Source organism: Scaptodrosophila lebanonensis, unplaced genomic scaffold (assembly GCF_003285725.1).
Source record: "Scaptodrosophila lebanonensis strain 11010-0011.00,11010-0021.00 unplaced genomic scaffold, SlebRS2 tig00000145-arrow-arrow-pilon, whole genome shotgun sequence".
In the NCBI taxonomy this organism is placed as follows: domain Eukaryota; kingdom Metazoa; phylum Arthropoda; class Insecta; order Diptera; family Drosophilidae; genus Scaptodrosophila; species Scaptodrosophila lebanonensis.
The window spans coordinates 1,354,945-1,364,720 of record NW_022060590.1 but is presented as its reverse complement, the minus strand read 5'-3'; the positions used below and the strand labels follow the sequence as shown (position 1 = coordinate 1,364,720).

General features: G+C 48.3%; 1 pseudogene; it reads left to right on the top strand.

Moving 5' to 3' along the window:
- Window positions 1-3,205: 3,205 nt before the first annotated feature.
- Window positions 3,206-4,965, top strand: LOC115629397 (annotated as a pseudogene).
- The last annotated feature ends 4,811 nt before the right edge of the window (window positions 4,966-9,776 follow it).

The following is a 9,776-nucleotide window of genomic DNA, read 5'->3' as shown; positions in this document are numbered from 1 at the left end:
CGGTTTTTTATATTTTTTGTTGGAGCTTGCATTATTGGGGTTTTCTTGGGGCACAAAAGGAAACCGCGTCAACAGCCCACAGCCCAAACGGTAAAAGCTAGGATGCTCAAATTTGGGCTCAGGTATCCTATCATGGTGTAGATGCGCACTAAGAAGGGATTTTGCAAAATTCGAGCTCCAAAGGGGGGAAAATTAGCTCCAAAGTTTGTTTGAGAAATCCGCATTTTTTTGCCGATCAACATAAAACTTGGTTTCTGAAATCAATTAAAGAATACAAACAAAACTGCATGCTCGGTTTTTTTAAATTTTTTGTTGGAGCTTGCATTATTGGGGTTTTCATATTTATTCACTATTTTAAATGAAAAGGTTGTGTTATAAATTTAGTCCGATCGATTTAAAATTTGGATAATGTAATCTACGTAACTAAATCTACAACTTTGCATTCAAGGATTTCAAAATATGCATTTTACAAACAATACAAAATATCAAACAGTTGAGGACAACTAAGTATACATACACACACATACAAACAGCTGTTCGTGTAGTTGCGTGCAAACGATTGAAATAGCCAAAGCAACATGTGAGACACTAATGTGTGAATGTCCATACATATGTGCACATCTATGTATGTACATATGTATCTACATATGTATGTATGTACATTCGTCTTGCACTGACAGAGCAAGAAATGTTAATTAATTGAAAATTATATAATATAACATTTTTAAAAGTAATTTTTTCTTTGTTTAGTGCATTTGGCATTAGTGTTTTCATTAATAACTTTATGCAGCAACAACAAATATCAAATAGTTTGGGACATCACATACACACACTCACACACAACAAGCAACAGTTCTTGTCTATGTGTGCGGTTCTCTACGTACGGTTGAAAAAGTAAAGAGAAACATATGTACATATGTATGTATGTGAAAATGTAGTGGGGTGGACGCTGTGTAGTACCAAATGCAGAGGACGAGTTGATGTGGTGTTGGTGTCGTTTATTGTTCCAATTAAAACTTCACAGATTAACTTAAATCGATTTGGGGGCGCGCATGCGCTGACTTCACACTTGCGATACAATGCGAATACTAAAAACTAAGCCTAATCTAAACTTATTCTAAGCCTCTGCTAGGCGGTCGCCGGTGTGGTGAATTCAAAGTCGGCAGCCGACGACCGACGGACAGTACGCACTCCTCTTACGCGAACATTCCGCCCCCCTTGCAATACATTGCAAAACAACGTGGGGACGGCTTGGGAAGCGCTTAGCCGCTGCAGAAGCCGGACAAGATCCAGCCGAAGAGGGTGTTCTGAGCGACGGGGATTTCGGCTTGACCCGGCAACAGCCCTTGCTGTATGATTTTTGGGTACACATCAGCGCCGAAGACCAGGAAGACCGTGGAAGGCCGGTCAAAATTGGGGTCCGCCAGTGACAGATGCGCGAAGTGGCGCCGAACCGACTCGCCCACTGCAGCCGAGGGGGTCCGGTGCTGGACCTTGGCCTCCACCTTCAGGATCACCTCCAGTTCGGTGGAAGGGCTGTGCTTGGAGCGCACCAAGGCTGAGCAGGCTTTTTCGGCACCGATCGGGACACTGGCCAGCTTCAGGCCTTTGGCGAAGGATTCGCTGATGCGGCTTACAGGGCTGCAGGGATCCAGGAGGACGCGGACGTCAAACCATTTCCGCCCTGAACCGACTTGGACGACAGCCGTGGGCATGACCAGAGTTTTCCCGTGTTGGAGGAGTGAGGAGAGCGTAGGAGCCTGTGGGACAGGCAACGAGGACGGCGCTTTGGCGGACCGCCTTGGAGGCGTGCCTGCACGGCCTCGTCCGTGTTGGCGCGGCAAGCGCTCGACCACGACCGGCGCTCTGGCGGACCGCCTGGGAGGGGTGCCTGCACGATCGCGTGTTGTCCCACGATGTGCGTGCTCCCGCATGTGGAGCAAAGTGTGGTGGTCCTTTTCGCAGATCCGACACCGGTCACCGCTCCGACAGTCAGCTCCAGAGTGCTCGTGGGCCAGACAGTTGGGGCAGTACTGATTAATGAGCACTGCCCTAAGCCGCTTTTCCGCATTAAGCCGCAGGAACCGCTGACACTTGCGGAGGGGATGGACTCCCCGACAGACTCTGCAGCGGAACGAATCCACTCCCATGCGACGCTTGCTCCCGTGCGACCGGTTCTTGTGAGGTGCCATGGTTGTGGGAAAAGAGCTGCACGAAAAAGCGAGGAAAAACATTAAAAAATTATGCATGGAAACGGACGTTGGGAATGTTAGTCATTGGACAGTGGAGCTGTCCTCGAACGGAAGGAAGACTAATTTAACGATGGGCCTTTTGATGGTGCCTCGTGCAGTCCGAACTTCGACTACACGGACTCTGCCATCCGAGCCAGGAAATGTGTCTTGAACACGGCCCAGGCGCCATTCATTGGGAGGAATGTTATCTTCCTTTATGACCACCATGTCACCTGATTGGAGATTCCGCGCGGGCTGTTGCCACTTGCTGCGCTTATGGAGCTCCTTCAGGTACTCGTCTTTCCAACGAAAACAAAACTGTTGGTTTAAGGCCTTGAGACGACGCCAACGGTTGACAATGGAGACTGCGTCTTCTTGGATTTCTGGCTCTGCCAAGGAGAGAAGGGGGCCACCGGTCAGGAAATGACCTGGAGTAAGAGCCAGCAGGTCACTGGAGTTCTCGGACATCGGAGAGATTGGGCGTGAATTAAGGCACGCCTCAATCTTGCAGAGCAGCGTGGACATCTCCTCGAATGTGTATTTAACACCGGAAGTGTGTTTGTAGAACAGAGCTTTGAAACTCTTGACACCGGCCTCCCACAAACCACCCATATGGGGAGCACCGGGCGGAATGAAATGCCAGGAGAGGATCCGACTTATTATAGAACGTTACAATATTTTCAATCATTTGCCAATGTTTTTTTAACGGTTAGTGTTGCTATTCCTATACAGGCACCAATTTCTGCACTTTGCGACTTATTTCGCCTTAGCGAGTGCTTTGTTTACTGAATAACAATTGATGGTAAACAAAACAAAAAGACAAAATAAAAGTGAAGTCTGAAACAGCCAGAGGCAAGAGTGCACCAATACTCAAATATTTTTGACTTATTATAATGCCAACTCAGCAACTTCATGGCAATGAGAGTGTCAACTTCAAACTGCCTAGCTGCATGAATCACATATTTAATTGAGCAGTTCACGCGGCCTGCTATTGCCTTCCGGACGTGTGCAGCATTTACACACGACGACTCTGTCAGTCGATGAGACCACAGGCAAGGACACGAAAGATGAGTAACAGCTACAACGACATTCCCTTTGGTATCCGAGCGGTGCAGCATTTTTCGCAACAATGCTGTCCTCGCATCCATGTACGCAAAGAATTGCTCTACAAGATCTCAATCTTCGTGCTCACATTCCTTGCTTATGCATGTTACCACATGTCGCGCAAACCGATTTCGGTAGTGAAATCGGTACTGCATGGGAACTGCACAAATCCAGCACCACAACCGCACGATGCCAACGATTGTGGTTACCCGCCCTTTGATGGTCCCGATTCTTCCACATTATTTGGTATGCTTGATTCAGCATTTCTGTTCTCCTACGCTATTGCCATGTTTATATCGGGCTTTATTGCTGAGCGCGTCTCCCTGCGCTACTTTCTGTCGATGGGCATGATAATGACCGGTGTGTTCACTTATGGATTCGGCCTGGCCCGCACCTCCAACATACACAGCATCTGGTACTTTGTGATCATGCAGATTTGCGCTGGCATATTTCAGACCACAGGCTGGCCTGGAGTGGTAACACTTGTTGGTCGCTGGTTTGGCAAGTCTAAGCGCGGCCTCATCTTTGGCATCTGGAACAGTCATACCTCCATTGGCAATATACTGGGCACCCTGATAGCAGCACACTACGTGGAAAGCGATTGGGCGCTATCATTCGTTGTACCTGGCATAATTATTGGTGTAATGGGCTTCCTGCTTTTCTTGTTTCTCGTCGATACGCCCGAAATTGTAGGCTGCTACCCGCAACGTAGTTCAGTGGAACAGCGCGTTTCAAACGAATCAGATGAGGAGAACGATGAAGAGCAACCACGTCAGTACGACACTGAGGTCAACTATCGGGCAACTGAACGCACTCCCATTTTGGCCAGACAACCATCTCACGGACACCATACACATGAAGGCCGACCTATAAGCCTCATCGACGCACTCTATATACCCGGAGTGGCTGAATTCTCGCTCTGCTTGTTCTTCACAAAGCTCGTCAGCTACACGTTCATGTACTGGCTGCCCCTATATATACAGTCCTCCAGCACTTTGGGTCCACAGCTCTCGGCTGACCTCTCAACGCTCTTCGATGTGGGCGGCATTATAGGCGCCATAGCAGCTGGTTATGTTTCCGATTTAACTGGCATGTCTGCAACAATTTGCACAGTTATGCTGTTCATAGCCTCACCAATTCTATTTGCGTATCAACAATATGGCGCAATGTCTGTTTATATCAGTGTTATTCTACTGATCGTAGTTGGCATCTTCGTTAACGGACCCTACGCACTCATTACCACCTCGGTGAGTGCGGAATTGGGTCAGCACAGTTCATTGGAGGGCAACTCTAACGCGCTGGCCACCGTCACTGCCATTATTGATGGTACGGGGTCTGTGGGTGCCGCAGTGGGACCGCTGCTCGCTGGCCTCATATCTACCGCCGGCTGGCAAAATGTATTCCACATGCTTATTGTTGCCGACATACTTGCCATGATACTTCTGGCGCGTTTGGTGAAGAAGGAGTTTTCGCAGCTACGACGCTCAACGCGCATTCGCATAGAATAGCAGGCAGCAGATAGAGTTTATTTATTCTGATTTAATGTTTGATATTTTTAGACATCTTTATGTGTGTCATAACGCATATCAGTTCTTTTAATCATAGATATTATAATGTAGTTGCACTCGAAGCCAAATTGTTTAAAATTATGTTATGTGTAGGATGACGTTGAAGTTGAAAATTTTATACATTTTTTACCGTTGTGTGAGTGTGTTTCAGAGTCTCCTTGTTTTAAGTGCCGTACCATTATTGCATTATAAATATTGTAAAATATACATACATACGAGTATATATATATTTATATAAAACACACACAAACATGTAAATAAAATAACCGTACACTTTTCGTACAAAAAAAAAAAAAAAAAAAAACAAAAAAAAAAAAAAAAAAAAAAAAAAGTCCAACAATCGGGAGTTGCTACGAGATGTGCCTCGTGAGCACATGCTGTGCGTTGATTTTCTGGATCTCGAAGATGCCAGCACAGCAAAAACACGTCGTTCTAATACAGAAGAAACAAGCAAACGGGGGAGAGAAAACTCCAGTAAAAAATCAAAGTGAACCCTGCCGTCGATGAAGAAAAAGCAGTCGCTCTTCTACGGAGGAAAACCTACGGAAAAATGTTGTGTACCCAGGCAAACAGAAAAAAACGTATGAGAAAAATGATTGAGGAAATCAAATCTACAGATGAAAAAGATGAGAAAAACCAAGAAAAAGAAATGGTTGAAAAAGAAGACAGAGAGAGATGAAAAGCTCTTGTGTTGTAATTGTGTACTTGGCCGGATCGGATCAAAGCAACCAAGCCAAGCCGGACCCAAGCCCCCAAGCCAAGCCAGAAAAAGCAAACGAAAAATGTAATGTTGTGGAGCTCGAGCCAAAAACCCAACCTCAGAAGAAGAAAAACACGCAAAAGTCAGTCAACTTTGAAAAACTCAATCTTGCAGAGCAGCGTGGACATCTCCTCGAATGTGTATTTAACACCGGAAGTGTGTTTGTAGAACAGAGCTTTGAAACTCTTGACACCGGCCTCCCACAAACCACCCATATGGGGAGCACCGGGCGGAATGAAATGCCAGGAGAGGATCTGTTGAGGATAGGATGCAGTTATGCAAGCTCGTGTCGCCTCAAGGAAATCACGATCCAACGCTTTTGCCGCTCCGACAAAGGTCGTGCCGTTGTCAGACTGGATTTGCGTTGGACATCGCCGTCGAGCCGCGAAACGTGCAAAGGCTGCCAGGAACCTTTCGGTCGTCAAATCGGAAGTCGCCTCTAAATGGATTGCTTTTGTGCTGAAGCAAACGAATACGCAGACGTATCCCTTCGTTATGAGGCAGGCACGGCCAGTGTAGTTTTTAATTTCGAAGGGGCCGGCATAATCAATACCAGTGTGGGTGAATGGCGGAGAGAAAGTGCTCCGTGGTACTGGTAGCTCTCCCATCAACTGTGTCTGGAGCTTCTTTTTGTGGATAAGGCACACCTTGCACGAGTTGATAATAGACTTGACCAGGACCCGCAGCCTCGGGATCCAATACCTAGATCGGACGAGGTTAATTGTGAGTTGGTTTCCTCCATGTAGAGAAAGCCGATGAGTGAACAAGACCAGGAGACGAGAAAAGCAACAACTGTAGGGGAGCACAATAGGGTGGCGTTCATCATAGCTCAATGTCCGAGAGGCCACCAATCGACCACACGATCTCATGATCCCGTGTTCATCCAAGAAGGGATTCAAATTATGGACTGAGCTTGACGAGGACACCGGTTGCCTTTTCTCCAAGGATTGGAACTCTTTCGGATACTCCCTTCGCTGAGTGAATATGATGAGGGCCCGTTGAGCTTCGACCAGCTCAGTGCTGCTAAGCTCGCTGGGCCGTTGGGGACGTGCCTTCCGGCATCGTGGGCTCAAACGAAGAACGTACGCTGTGACCCGAAGAGCTCTGCCGAAGTCAGAAAAACGTTCGAGGAAGTCTGCAGCTGGTGGCACTTGCGCAAAATGGCTTCTAATGGTGCGCTTCTCCATGTCGGTGTCAAGCATCGGGAGACCCAAACGGGGCCATTCTGCATGAGGGTACTTGAGCCAATCAGGGCCATGCCACCATAAGGTATTTGACCACAAGTCCTGCGGAGACGTACCGCGGCTTGCCAAATCCGCCGGATTGTGCTCGGATCGCACGTGTGACCACTTCTCTGCGGCGGAAGCAATCCTTGCAATTCGATTGGCGACGAAGGTCGTCCAAGTGCAAGCTGGCTTGCTGAGCCAGGCCAGCACAATCGTCGAATCCGTCCAAAAGAAAGTGTCGTAGCTGCTAAGGGGGAGATTCGGCAGGACGGCAGCAGCCATATCAGCCAAAAGGACAGCACCGCACAGTTCCAGCCGTGGCAAGGACACGGTCTTAACCGGAGCCACTCTCGTCTTGGCTGTGAGGAGATGCACTCGCACATCGTTGCCGAATTGAACCCGGACGTAAAGCGCGGCTCCATACGCGCGTTGGGAGGCGTCACAGAAACCATGGAACTGGAAGGATACTTGGGGTTCATAATTAAGCCATCTCGGTACGCGGATGTGGTTAATTTGGGGGTACTCCTGCAGGAGCTCGTTCCATTGACGATGCAACTGAGGAGGCAACGGGTCATCCCACCCGATCTCGCTCAGCCAAAGCTCTTGCATGAACATCTTCGAGCGCAGGATAAAGGGAGCCAGCCAGCCCGCTGGATCGAATAGCTTAGCGACATGAGAAAGGACCTCGCGCTTTGTATAGGAGGATTGTAGTTCAACCTTGGGAACTACAAAGAAGAATTCATCTGTTGTGGCTTTCCAACGGACTCCTAAGGTTTTTGCTGTGCTGGCATCTTCGAGATCCAGAAAATCAACGCACAGCATGTGCTCACGAGGCACATCTCGTAGCAACTCCCGATTGTTGGACGTCCACTTTCTTAAAGGAAAGCCAGCGGTGCCCAGAGCTTCCCGCAGCTCATTAATGGTCGCCACCGCGCTGCGGATTGTATGTGCCCCCGCTAGTACGTCATCCACGTACATAAAGTTGGAGATCACTTGGCTCGCTAGCGGATATTGTGTGTGGATGTCTTTGGCAAGTTGCTGTAAGACTCGAATGGCCAAAAAAGGGGCGCAATTTATACCAAAGGTGACTGTGCTCAATTCGTAGTCACAAAGATCACCATCTTGGTTGCGGAAAAGAATCCTTTGAAACGGCGTGTGTTTGGGATCTACAAGAATCTGGCGATACATCTTCGTGATGTCGGAGCTAAACACATACTTGAAAAAACGCCATTTCAAAATTTGCATGGTGAGATCGGATTGTAAAACCGGACCTGAATGGAGGACATCATTTAGGCTCTTGCCGTTAGAAGAAGGGTTTGAGCCGTTGAAAACTACCCGAACCTTGGTAGTAGTACTGTCAGGCTTGAGCACGGCATGGTGAGGCAGATAGAAATTGGCGGATGCGGTATCGGGAGCGACTTGTCGCATATGACCCAGATCAAGGTATTCTTGTACCACTGAGTCATACTGCTCTTTCTGAGAGACGTTCTTCTTCAACCGAAACTCGTTTTTCAGGAATTGAGCCAGAGCAATGGATCGGGAGTGCCCCAGATCAATGTGATCAGGATCCTTGAATGGTAAGGTGACCACATACCTGCCGCTCTCTTCTCTTCGTGTAGTACGGACAAAATTTTGTTCGCATACGGCATCAGATTCCTTCATCACTCTGCCTGGAAGATCCTCCACCTCCCAAAATTTGGTGAGAAGATTTTCTAACATGCCGTCATGGCTCACCGCCACGTGAGTGGAAAACGAAGCGAGAGACTGCACGGGGCTCTGGGTCACTGGACCACTTAGGATCCAGCCGAAAATCGATTCTTGCCCAAGGAGAGTGCCACAAATATTCTTCTGGAAGCCGCCTAAAAGAATCGATGGGAGGATATCAGCGCCAATCAGCACGTCAATCTGCGAGCTTCTGTGGAACATGGGGTCAGCCAGCTGAACATTTGGCAGGTCCCTCAAGCGATCTTGAGGAATGGTGTACGAGGGAAGATTTCCTGCCAATTGCGGAATTACGAAGGCTGAGGTCTCGACGTGCAACCTTGGTTTAGTTGGCGATGCGAGCGTAAAATGGCAGAGCTTGTGCGCTTGGGCGGATACAGCTTGGTTAAGGCCCGAAACTTGGGCTTGCACCGATTGGAATGGAAGCTGTAGACGATTAAAAAGTCGCTCGGAAATAAATGTGGCCTCTGATCCGGAATCGATCAGGGCTCGCGCTGTATAATTTGTACCCAAATGACCAATGTCAACTAAGGCGGTGCCCAGCAGGACATTTTGGGAACTGGCAACAAAATAAGTATGAACCCTTGCTTCGCTATCGGATGTGGACTGTATTTGTGGCGTGGAGGACTGAGCAGCCGGAGGAACACTGGATGCCACAACAGACGAAGGGGAGGCACGATGAAGTAGAGTGTGATGCCGTCCCTTACACGTAAAACAGGTGTGCGCACTACTACACTCTCGTAGTTGATGTCCTCTCGCAAAACAATTTAGACACAGTTTGTTCTGCTTGATGCAGGCAATCCGGTCTGTGATGGACATTGCCAGAAAACGAGGGCACATTCGGATGGCATGGTTCTCCTTGGAACATATGTTGCATGCCTGTGGCTTGGCCTTGGTGGATGGAGGTGGTTTCACGCTAATCTTTGCCTCGAATGAATTGAGTTTCTTAGGCGGCCCGTCCCTTCTCTGAGGCTTGGAATGGCTTTGGTCCTGAAAACTAGACGCCGACCTCTCGTCGTCCATTGCCTCAAGGGTACGGTAGCGTTCAACCAAAAACGTGTTGAGATCCGCCCATTTTGGAATTTCCGTTTTACTTTTTAAGGATTGCTCCCACAGGCCTCGGGTGACCTTGGGAAGCTTGCGCTCGCAGAAAAAACACAAAATA